This window comes from Rhinoderma darwinii, chromosome 2 (genome assembly GCF_050947455.1).
Source record: "Rhinoderma darwinii isolate aRhiDar2 chromosome 2, aRhiDar2.hap1, whole genome shotgun sequence".
Classification (NCBI taxonomy): Eukaryota; Metazoa; Chordata; class Amphibia; order Anura; family Rhinodermatidae; genus Rhinoderma; species Rhinoderma darwinii.
In genome coordinates, this window is record NC_134688.1 from 154,201,646 (window position 1) to 154,211,083 (window position 9,438).

The window sequence follows — 9,438 nt, forward strand, 5'->3', positions numbered from 1 at the left end:
AGGCATGGATTGCAGCACAACACGACAACAGCTCAGCACGGTACTAGATCCGGATAGCACGGGAAACAGGATACAGGAACAGAGAACACTTTGGGAACTGGAAGACACTAGGAGACCATTTGCAAGACAAACTCTGGTAACGAACAACGCTCAGGCAAAGAACAAGTGGGCAGAGCCCCTTTTATAGTCCAGTAGCATGCTGGACTTGATTGCAGACTTCCTGCAATTATGCGCGCACTGGCCCTTTAAGACCGTGCATGCACGGGAGACAGTCTCGATACCAGGAAGTGAGTGCCGGCACCTCTTTGGAGGACGATGCTGCAGAGAACACACATGTTCATGGCCACGGCCGTCGAGAGGTAAGTCAGAACGACGGGCGGTGGCCATAGACGTTACACATACACATATGTATACAGGATAAGTGTTTGTTTTTGTTGTTAGTCTTTTTGTTGTTATTGTCTCTTCAGCAAGGTCTGTACCTTCAAGGGAAGTTCCAAAATGGACATCAGGAACATCTGCTTTTTCATGAATTTTCCTCTTTTTGGGACGAGCCTACTCAGTATGGCCTTTCCACTAGTTAATGTCCTAGTAGAATTGTGCCATTCACTCCTTCACCCCTTCTCGTCTTCATGGCCTGCAATGATGATAGATTACATAGAAGATGTAGAGAGACACATAAACAAACAGACTGACAGGTAAACAGATAAACACAATAAATGAATAATATTAATACTATAAATTCCAGATTTCAGAATAACAAAAACGTAATACTAAAATATTTTTACTAGGATTCAACTAAGGTTAAACTAAAATTAAAATGTTTTTACACCGAGATTTATTAAAACATAATAGCATTTTATAATGATTCAGGACATAATAGACTACAACTAGGCCAAAGGTTTCCAAACAGATTGTGTACAGGCATTCTATATATTTAAACATTTAAATTACAATATAAATCTTACTGCACTTACCAATGACTCCTTATTTGTGGTCATTTAGGGTCATCCACTTCATATACATCCTAGGCATTTTCCTTCTTGTTCCAATGCCTTGCGTGCTTGTGTCTCATAGCTTTTGTGTCCAACATTATTAAAAATTCATGTATTCATGTCTTAAAAGCAGCAACACTTGTGGACAAATAGTTAAAGAAAAAAGGTGAACAGAGTCAACACACATGAATAATCATAAGCATCATATACAGAAATATTAAACTTTATGCTATTGTTTTAGGCCAAGATTGAAGGGCCATAAATGTGTTAGTCATGCACTGTGATATTCAAAACTTGACCCTCATTTCTAACTTCTTCCTGAGAGATACATAAAATAACGATAATTAAACATAGTAAAGTCAAGACGAAGTAAAAAGAAGTGCATGTTAAGAGGGCGCGGCACTCCAGCGAGCGCTTCATCCTCTTCATTGTTTACCAGGTACAGCCTCATAAATATGGCAGTTAATCGTAGGGGTACCGGGAGTCGGATCCCCACAGATATGATGTTGATAACCTATTTTAAGAATAGGTCATCAATATCAAAGTCCAGGAGACCCCTTTATTCGTTTTGACATATTTTATATCTAGCTGCTAAAAACTAATTTTGTGCAGTTACTGTTATGCCTAAATGGTAGATATTAACTCCACATATACTGCACTTTTATTATAAAGATTTGAGTGTAAAATTCTGATTAACAAAATGCCAAATCAAGCAATTTGTGAAGAAAATGAATTGGAAATTAAAGTTAGCTATCTAATCTATCTATCTGTCGATCTGTCTGTCTGTCCTGCTGCACAGGAGCCTAGGGGGAGATGGGGACCATTCTGGCTTCAGAGGGCTTTAAAACAATTCTCCTGCTTCTTTTGCCCTCACATTCTCAAAGGGCCTCTCATAGATTAAACAAACACTGTTTGATCCCACTGAGCCAATCACAGTGACACTATTATTATCTTAGCTGCTCTGTGATTGGCTGATAGCTGATGATGCAGTATCTGTGTGTCTGAGCAGTCTACAGAAACTGATGGATGAGCAAGAGGAATGTTATTATTAATCACTTCACTGCCCTAGACTACCAGAGATACCTTATCACTGCAGGGGAAATGAAGACTTTTTGGCCATTTTCAGAGAGAAAAAAAACTCAAAAATTTTTTTTTTTTCACAATTATTATTCTAAAGATGAGAGTTGAATGTTGCGGATATGTTGGGGGAAGGGGGCCACATGCTGTTTTTGCACAAGTGCCCTCAGTTTGTGAAGTCAGAATGTATATATTTGTATTTGTTTTAACAGAGCTTTCATGTCTCTATGTTAAAAATATTGCTATAAATGTTTGTGGGTGAAGAACCACTGTATTAAGAAGGATAGGGACAGTGGCATCATAATTTTTGACAGGAAAGGTTTTCTGTTTTATACCTGCTAGTTGCAAGAGCTGAGGGAATTGAGAATCTCTCTGGTCGCGGCACTTGCAGAGGCCAAAATCCAAAGAGAACCGGATCGCATAATTTAGCGAAGCGCTGATTGGTACATTGTGTTAGATAAAATACTAAGACTGACCTAGAGACGTTAGAGAAAAACATATTGACGTCAGTTGGATGGCAAGTGATAGTTGGTGTGTGGGACTAATTAAAATCACCCAGGACAGAATAGGAGGAGTGCAGGATCAACAATGGAGGCAGTCAACCCCACATATATGCAATACATAGGAGACAACAAAATTTCATCAGCACATTCGAATGAAATTAAAAAAAATCGTGTATACAGGTGCAAGGAAGCCTAAGACTGCAAAACAATACAATATCCAAAGATGGTGACCGCACTCTGCAAATACCAATGCCACCTAAACACTATGAATAAATAAACATGCATTGCTGCTGAATCTACTTACAATAGTGAGGTTCTTATCACACATTTTGATAAAATTGTGTGAGCCTACCTGCCATGAACAGACGACCTCTAAAAAGGTGGCCCCCTACCCCTTGAAAAAGCTATCTACGCGAAACGCGCGTTGGGGTTTCTCCACATTTGGGAGCCGTTACATCTGAGGAGCCACATTGGGGATATAACACACTATTGGATATGAATATGTGCACACTCTGTTTTTTGCCGTACATTTCTAGTGTATCTATCTTAGAGTAAATTGACACAACTTCCTTTTGAGAACTTTCTCCTTCCCGTGTATATACATATAACCATTGTGGTTCAATTTTTCCCCCTATCTATTTGGAGATATGCAGTGATTCGATTTGTAGTCTGTATTTTAAACCATGTATTTTGTATTGTTCAATAAAATATGTATTTTTCTATGCATTTGGCTAATTATATTTCAATAGTATTTGACTCCTTTTTCTCCTGTATTTATCTAAACCCCACATATATGCAATACATAGGAGACAACAAAATTTCATCAGCACATTCAAATAAAATTTTAAAAGAAATCGTGTATACAGGTGCAAGGAAGCCTAAGACTGCAAAACAATATCCAAAGATGGTGACCGCACTCTGCCAACACCAATGCCACCTAAACACTATGAATAACTAAACATGCATTGCTGCTGAATCTACTTACAATAGTGAGGTTTTTATCACACATTTTGATCAAATTGTGTGAGCCTACCTGCCATGAAGAGACAACCTCTAAAAAGGTGGCTCCCTACGCTGCTTGTACACCCAGAACTGGGACTAAGTTTACATATACATGGGTATGGTAGGAACCAGGATTAAACAAATTAAAATCATCCAGAGAAGAATGGGAGGAGTGCAAGATCAACAATGGAGGCAGTCAACCCCACATATATGCAATACATAAGAGACAACAAAATTGGATCAGCACATTCCAACAAAATGAAACAAAACATGTATACAGGTGCAAGGAAGCCTAAAACTGCAAAACAAAAAGAACAAAAAGAAAGTAAGAAAATATATTAGAAAAATATCAGTGGTTCTGTTACCCACAACTTACCTTATAAAGAGATTAAAGTTTTGGCATCTGGATCCTATGGTTTATTGAAGTATTTTTCTTCACTTACACGCTCCTGTCATTTTCACCTCAAAAACATCTCCAGACTCTGCCCCTTTCTTACTGAGGAAACAGCCATAACTGTCATTGTTGCTCTGATTCACTCTTGTCTTGACTACTGTAACTCATTATTAGTCGGTCTTCCCCTCACTAAACTCTCTCCTCTCCAATCTATCCTCAATGCAGCAGCCAGGCTCATCTTTCTTACCAACCGCTACATCAACGCCTCTACCCTGTGCCAATCACTACACTGGTTGCCCATCTCCTTCAGAATTAAATTCAAACTTATTACTCTCACCCACAAAGCTCTCCACAGTGCTGCACCTCCTTATATCTTCTCCCTCATTTCTGTCTACCAGCTTAATCTCGCTCTACGTTTTTCCAACGACCTTAGATTAAAATCCTCCATAATCCGAACCTTCCACTCCCGTCTCCAAGATTTTTCTCATGCTACACCAGTCCTCTGGAATGTGCTACCACAGACAATCAGATTAATTCCCAATATCCAGAGTTTTAAACATGCCCTGTAAACACATATTTTTAGACATGCCTATAACATTCCCTAATCTGACTCCTTTCCTTGGCCCCATTAGTCATCAGAATACGATTCCCACACTCCTTGCACCGTACTGCATTTCATGTCCGTCATACACTGATGCTGGCTGGTGACCGGCTCATGCAGCTTCATGTGTACTACCCCATGTGTATAAAAGATGGCTGGACCATTGTACTGAACAAGCACTTTTACACTTTGTGTTTCCCTTATTTCTTCATAGATTGGAAACTCTTTGCGAGCAGGGTCCTTAATACTCATGTTTGAATTGTAAATTAGCTTTGTCACTATGTAATGTCTGATATTGTCTGTTTATATTCCCTCTGAATTGTAAAGTTCTGCGTAATATCTTGGCCCTATAAATAATAATTATTATTGTTATTATTATATACCGTTATCTGTGATATTTGAAAGATAAAAAAAAAATTGTTGTAAATTAACTTGTACGATAAGTGTATACAAATAAAAATATAAGAAGATATTGAAGTCAACCTTACATCAGAAATATTTATATACATATTACATTTTGGCATAGTCTGCAGGATGACCCTTAATGCTTCTGAATCTTCCTAAGATTCTTCTAGTAATATGGCCATATCACAATCACAACCGATATGTATTCCAATGTGGGCAGCTCTAAAGAGTGTTCTGAAATTTGATGGAAAAACAATGACAGTGTGTCACGTAGGGTGTGTGGACCCACTGGGTCATAACGCCTTAACGGTATGGCAGCTGGCCAACAGGACACAGGTTAAAGTCTATAGTTCATATCGGTGTATGTGTGGTAGCTTCAGACAGTAGCAAGACAGGCTCGGATGGAACTAGGCAGCAGGCAGGCACCTGGTATGGTGTAGCCGGACAGGCGTGGTACTCAGCGCAGCACGACTCCAACTGAATACGGCACTTAGAACAGGATAGCACGGCATACAGGTTACAGGTGGCAGGAACAGGAAACACTGGGAACTGGAAGACACTTAGGATACCATTTGCAGAAACAAACTAGGGTAACGACAACAACACTCAGGCATTGCCGGGAGGGGCAGAGCCCTTCTTATAGTCCAGGGTGATCTGGGAGCAATCAGCTCAATCTCACACATGTCTGCGCTCTGGCTCCTTAAAGCTGGACTGAGCTCGCGAGCGCACCCTAGTGGTCACTGCGGAATAGAACTGCCGCATGTGCCAACATCTCTGGAGGGAAGGGCGTCGACAGGATGGGAGGAGTTCATGGTCAGCGACCACGGACGTTACACAGTGTATGACTGGATATAGTGCATACGAGCAGCGGCTAAGCTATATCAAATTCCAACAGATTACCAAGCTGACCTGGCACTAAATTTGTTAGAGGGAGATGCAAGAAAGGCTGTACTTGTTCTTCCAGCCGGACAAAGAAAAATATTAGAGAATATAGAAACTAGAAATTTTGTTTGGAGATGCTGCCCCTGCTACTGTTTTAAGTAGGATACCAAGATTTATGGAGCAGACTCAACAAGAAAGATGTGTAGTAGTAACTGATGCAGACAATGGCAGATCATCATTGGGCGTTTTGGGTGGCAGCCTGGGGCCCGAGGCTCCCGGGCCTCCCATGACCGCCCCAAGTACAATGTGTTTTTGCAGCGATTTTTCCGTGAATTGCAGCAAAAAACATGACAAAACGGCATTGTGTATGTCCTGTAAAGGACCTGCAGACATAAAGGTCACATGACCTTATGTCTTCAGTTCTTGTTACTGATTAGAGACCTGCTGGTCACATGACCGCAGGTCCTACAACAGTAGCAAGAGTGAAGACCGTGAGGTGAGCTGCTAGGTAATTATAAGGGAATCATGGATTTGTTTAAGGGGTCTGGGGTCTGTGTTTAGGGGGTCTGTATTTAGGGGGTCTACATTTAGGTGGTCTGCTCTGGGGTCTGTATTTAGGTGGTCTGGGGTCTGTATTAGTTTAAGGGGTCCATATTTAGGGGGTCTGTATTAGTTTAAGGGGTCCGGGGGTCTGTACTTAGGGGGTATGCATTTAAGGAGTCCGTATTAGTTTAGTGGGTTTGGTCTGGGGGTCTGTGTTCAAGGGGTCGAGTCTGGGGTCTGTATTTAGGATGTCTGGGGGTCAATATTAGTTTAAGGGGTCTGTATTTAAGGGGTCTATATTAGTTTAAGGGGTCTGGGGTCTGTATTTAGGGGGTCTGGACTGGGGTCTGTTATTTTAAGGGGTCTGTATTTAGGGGGTCTGGGGTTCTGTATTAGTTTAAAGAGGCTCTGTCACCACATTATAAGTGCCCTATCTCTTATATAATGAGATCGGGGCTGTAATGTAGGTAACAGCAGTGTTTTTTATTTAGAAAAACAATCTATTTTCACCAAGTTATAAGCGATTTTAGCTTTATACTAATGACTTTCTTAATGCCCATATGGGCGTGTTTTTACTTTTGACCAAGTGGGCGTTGTACAGAGGAGTGTATGACGCTGACCAATCAGCGTCATACACTTCTCTCCATTCATGTACTCAGCACATAGTGATCCTGCATTGTTCGCTATGTGCAGACACATACACACACATTAACGTTACTGAAGCGTCTTGACAGTAAATAGACATCACCTCCAGTCAGGACGGGATGTCTATTCACAATCCCGACACTTTGGTAACGTTTGTGTGTGACTTACAGCACAGCACATCGAGATCACGCTGTGCTGTCACTTACAGCGTGATCTCGCGAGATTATGCTTGCTGTGCTGTAAGTCCCACACAAACGTTACCGATGTGTCAGGATAGTGAATAGCAGAAAAATGGAGAAGGAGGCAGCACTTCCAAAATGTAGAAAAACCTTTATTCACCCATGCAACGTTTCAATCCCTCAGGATCTTTCTCAAGCATAATAAAACACATCAAAACACAGAGTATTTAAGGACTCACAGAGTCATTAAGGAATAAAGCGGTGATCAAGTAAAAAATGTTACTCAAATAAATAAATATTTGTAGATAAAGCAATCATAAAATACAGACATGAATAGGAGTGATAATTACATGTGTGCATACAGTTTAATAGGGGACTGGTACAGACAAAGAACAGTCCAAGTGTAAACAGTCAATAAGTGAATAATACATCACCCAGGTGTACATGTTAAAAAGCAAATTACATACTGTCATTATGCAGATAGCGGAGGAACCTGCTCCTAATGTGATTACGGCATCCCTGTACAGCAGCTGGGTATAGCCCACGTGTAAATACTGAAATGAATCTAATCTAACAGTAAGAGCCGAAATCCCGCGAGACTATGCAATCCAAATCTCGCACATGTGTAGTAGCTCAAAAACTTGTGCAGCAGCCATCTTGGAAGATGGAAAATCACTAGAATTGATGCCTGCAACCTCATAAACCGAGATAGAATATAGAACTACATCAGGGCAGGGAACTACAACAACAATACATGCCATACAAAGACAGGATGATGGCATATCTATGGGGACAGAGAGGGGAAACAATGGTATACCCCAAAGGTACTATATACTGTATCAAAACCGGTATAGAGATACCAGGTATTGGCACGAATTCAGTATATGCAAAATAGATACCATCAAAATATGTACAAATGTATATATCCACAAGTAAAAACGGGGATAGAATAATCGTTGACATTGAAGCAGTATATGCCAATATATGTTAAGCCCTAGAAATATAGCCATACAAAATGAGCAGAATAAATGTGTTCGGCACGAGTACATTATGTTTGGGTTTCCGAAACCAAAGGAGATGGTCCAATCCGCAAGATATATCTGCAAATGATATTGAAAAAATAAATAAATAAAAAATAGAATTAATAAATATTGCGAATCAATATAATTTCGCAACACAACATATATTCAAAATGTGTTCAGCTGATACACACAAAAATTACATTTCAAGATCAAGCAAGGTAACATGAGATGAAAGAGTAGTAGTCAAAAAGGTGTTATCAACACCTCATGGCCGCGCCAACTTTAAAATCGATATTCAGACCCTGTGGAGCTAGGGAGTTTAACTTGAAAATCCATTCAAGCTCCCTATGTTTAAGTCTCAAGACTCGATCTCCACCCCTCCGATGTATAGGTATGTGGTCAACAATCCAAAACTTTAGATCACTCACCACATGCCCCGCTGAAACAAAATGTGACGACACTGGTAAATCCAATCTTTTAGTTCTAATGGTAGATTTATGTTTGTTTAAACTAACTCGGCACACCTCAGTAGTCTCTCCAACATAAATTAATTTGCAGGGACACTGAAGTACATATATGACGTGTGACGAAGCACAGGTCAAAAAATGTTTAAGGTGAAAAACCTTACCACTTATAGGGTGACAAAAAGTACTACCCTTGACCATATTATTACAATTTGTGCAATTCAGACAAGGGAAACATCCCAATTTTTTAGGAGCCAGGATTAACTGGCGATTAGTACAAAGGGGTCCCACGTCAGCATGTACTAGTTGGTCCCGCATATTTTTTTGACGTCTAAAGGCCATAAGTGGAGGCCTACCAAATAAAAGTCCCCTATTAAACTGTATGCACACATGTAATTATCACCCCTATTCATGTCTGTATTTTATGATTGCTTTATCTACAAATATTTATTTATTTATTTGAGTAACATTTTTTACTTGATCACCGCTTTATTGCTTAATGACTCTGTGAGTCCTCTAATACTCTGTGTTTTGATGTGTTTTATTATGCTTGTCTGAATTGCACAAATTGTAATAATATGGTCAAGGGTAGTACTTTTTGTCACCCTATAAGTGGTAAGGTTTTTCACCTTAAACATTTTTTGACCTGTGCTTCGTCACACGTCATATATGTACTTCAGTGTCCCTGCAAATTAATTTATATTGGAGAGACTACTGAGGTGTGCCGAG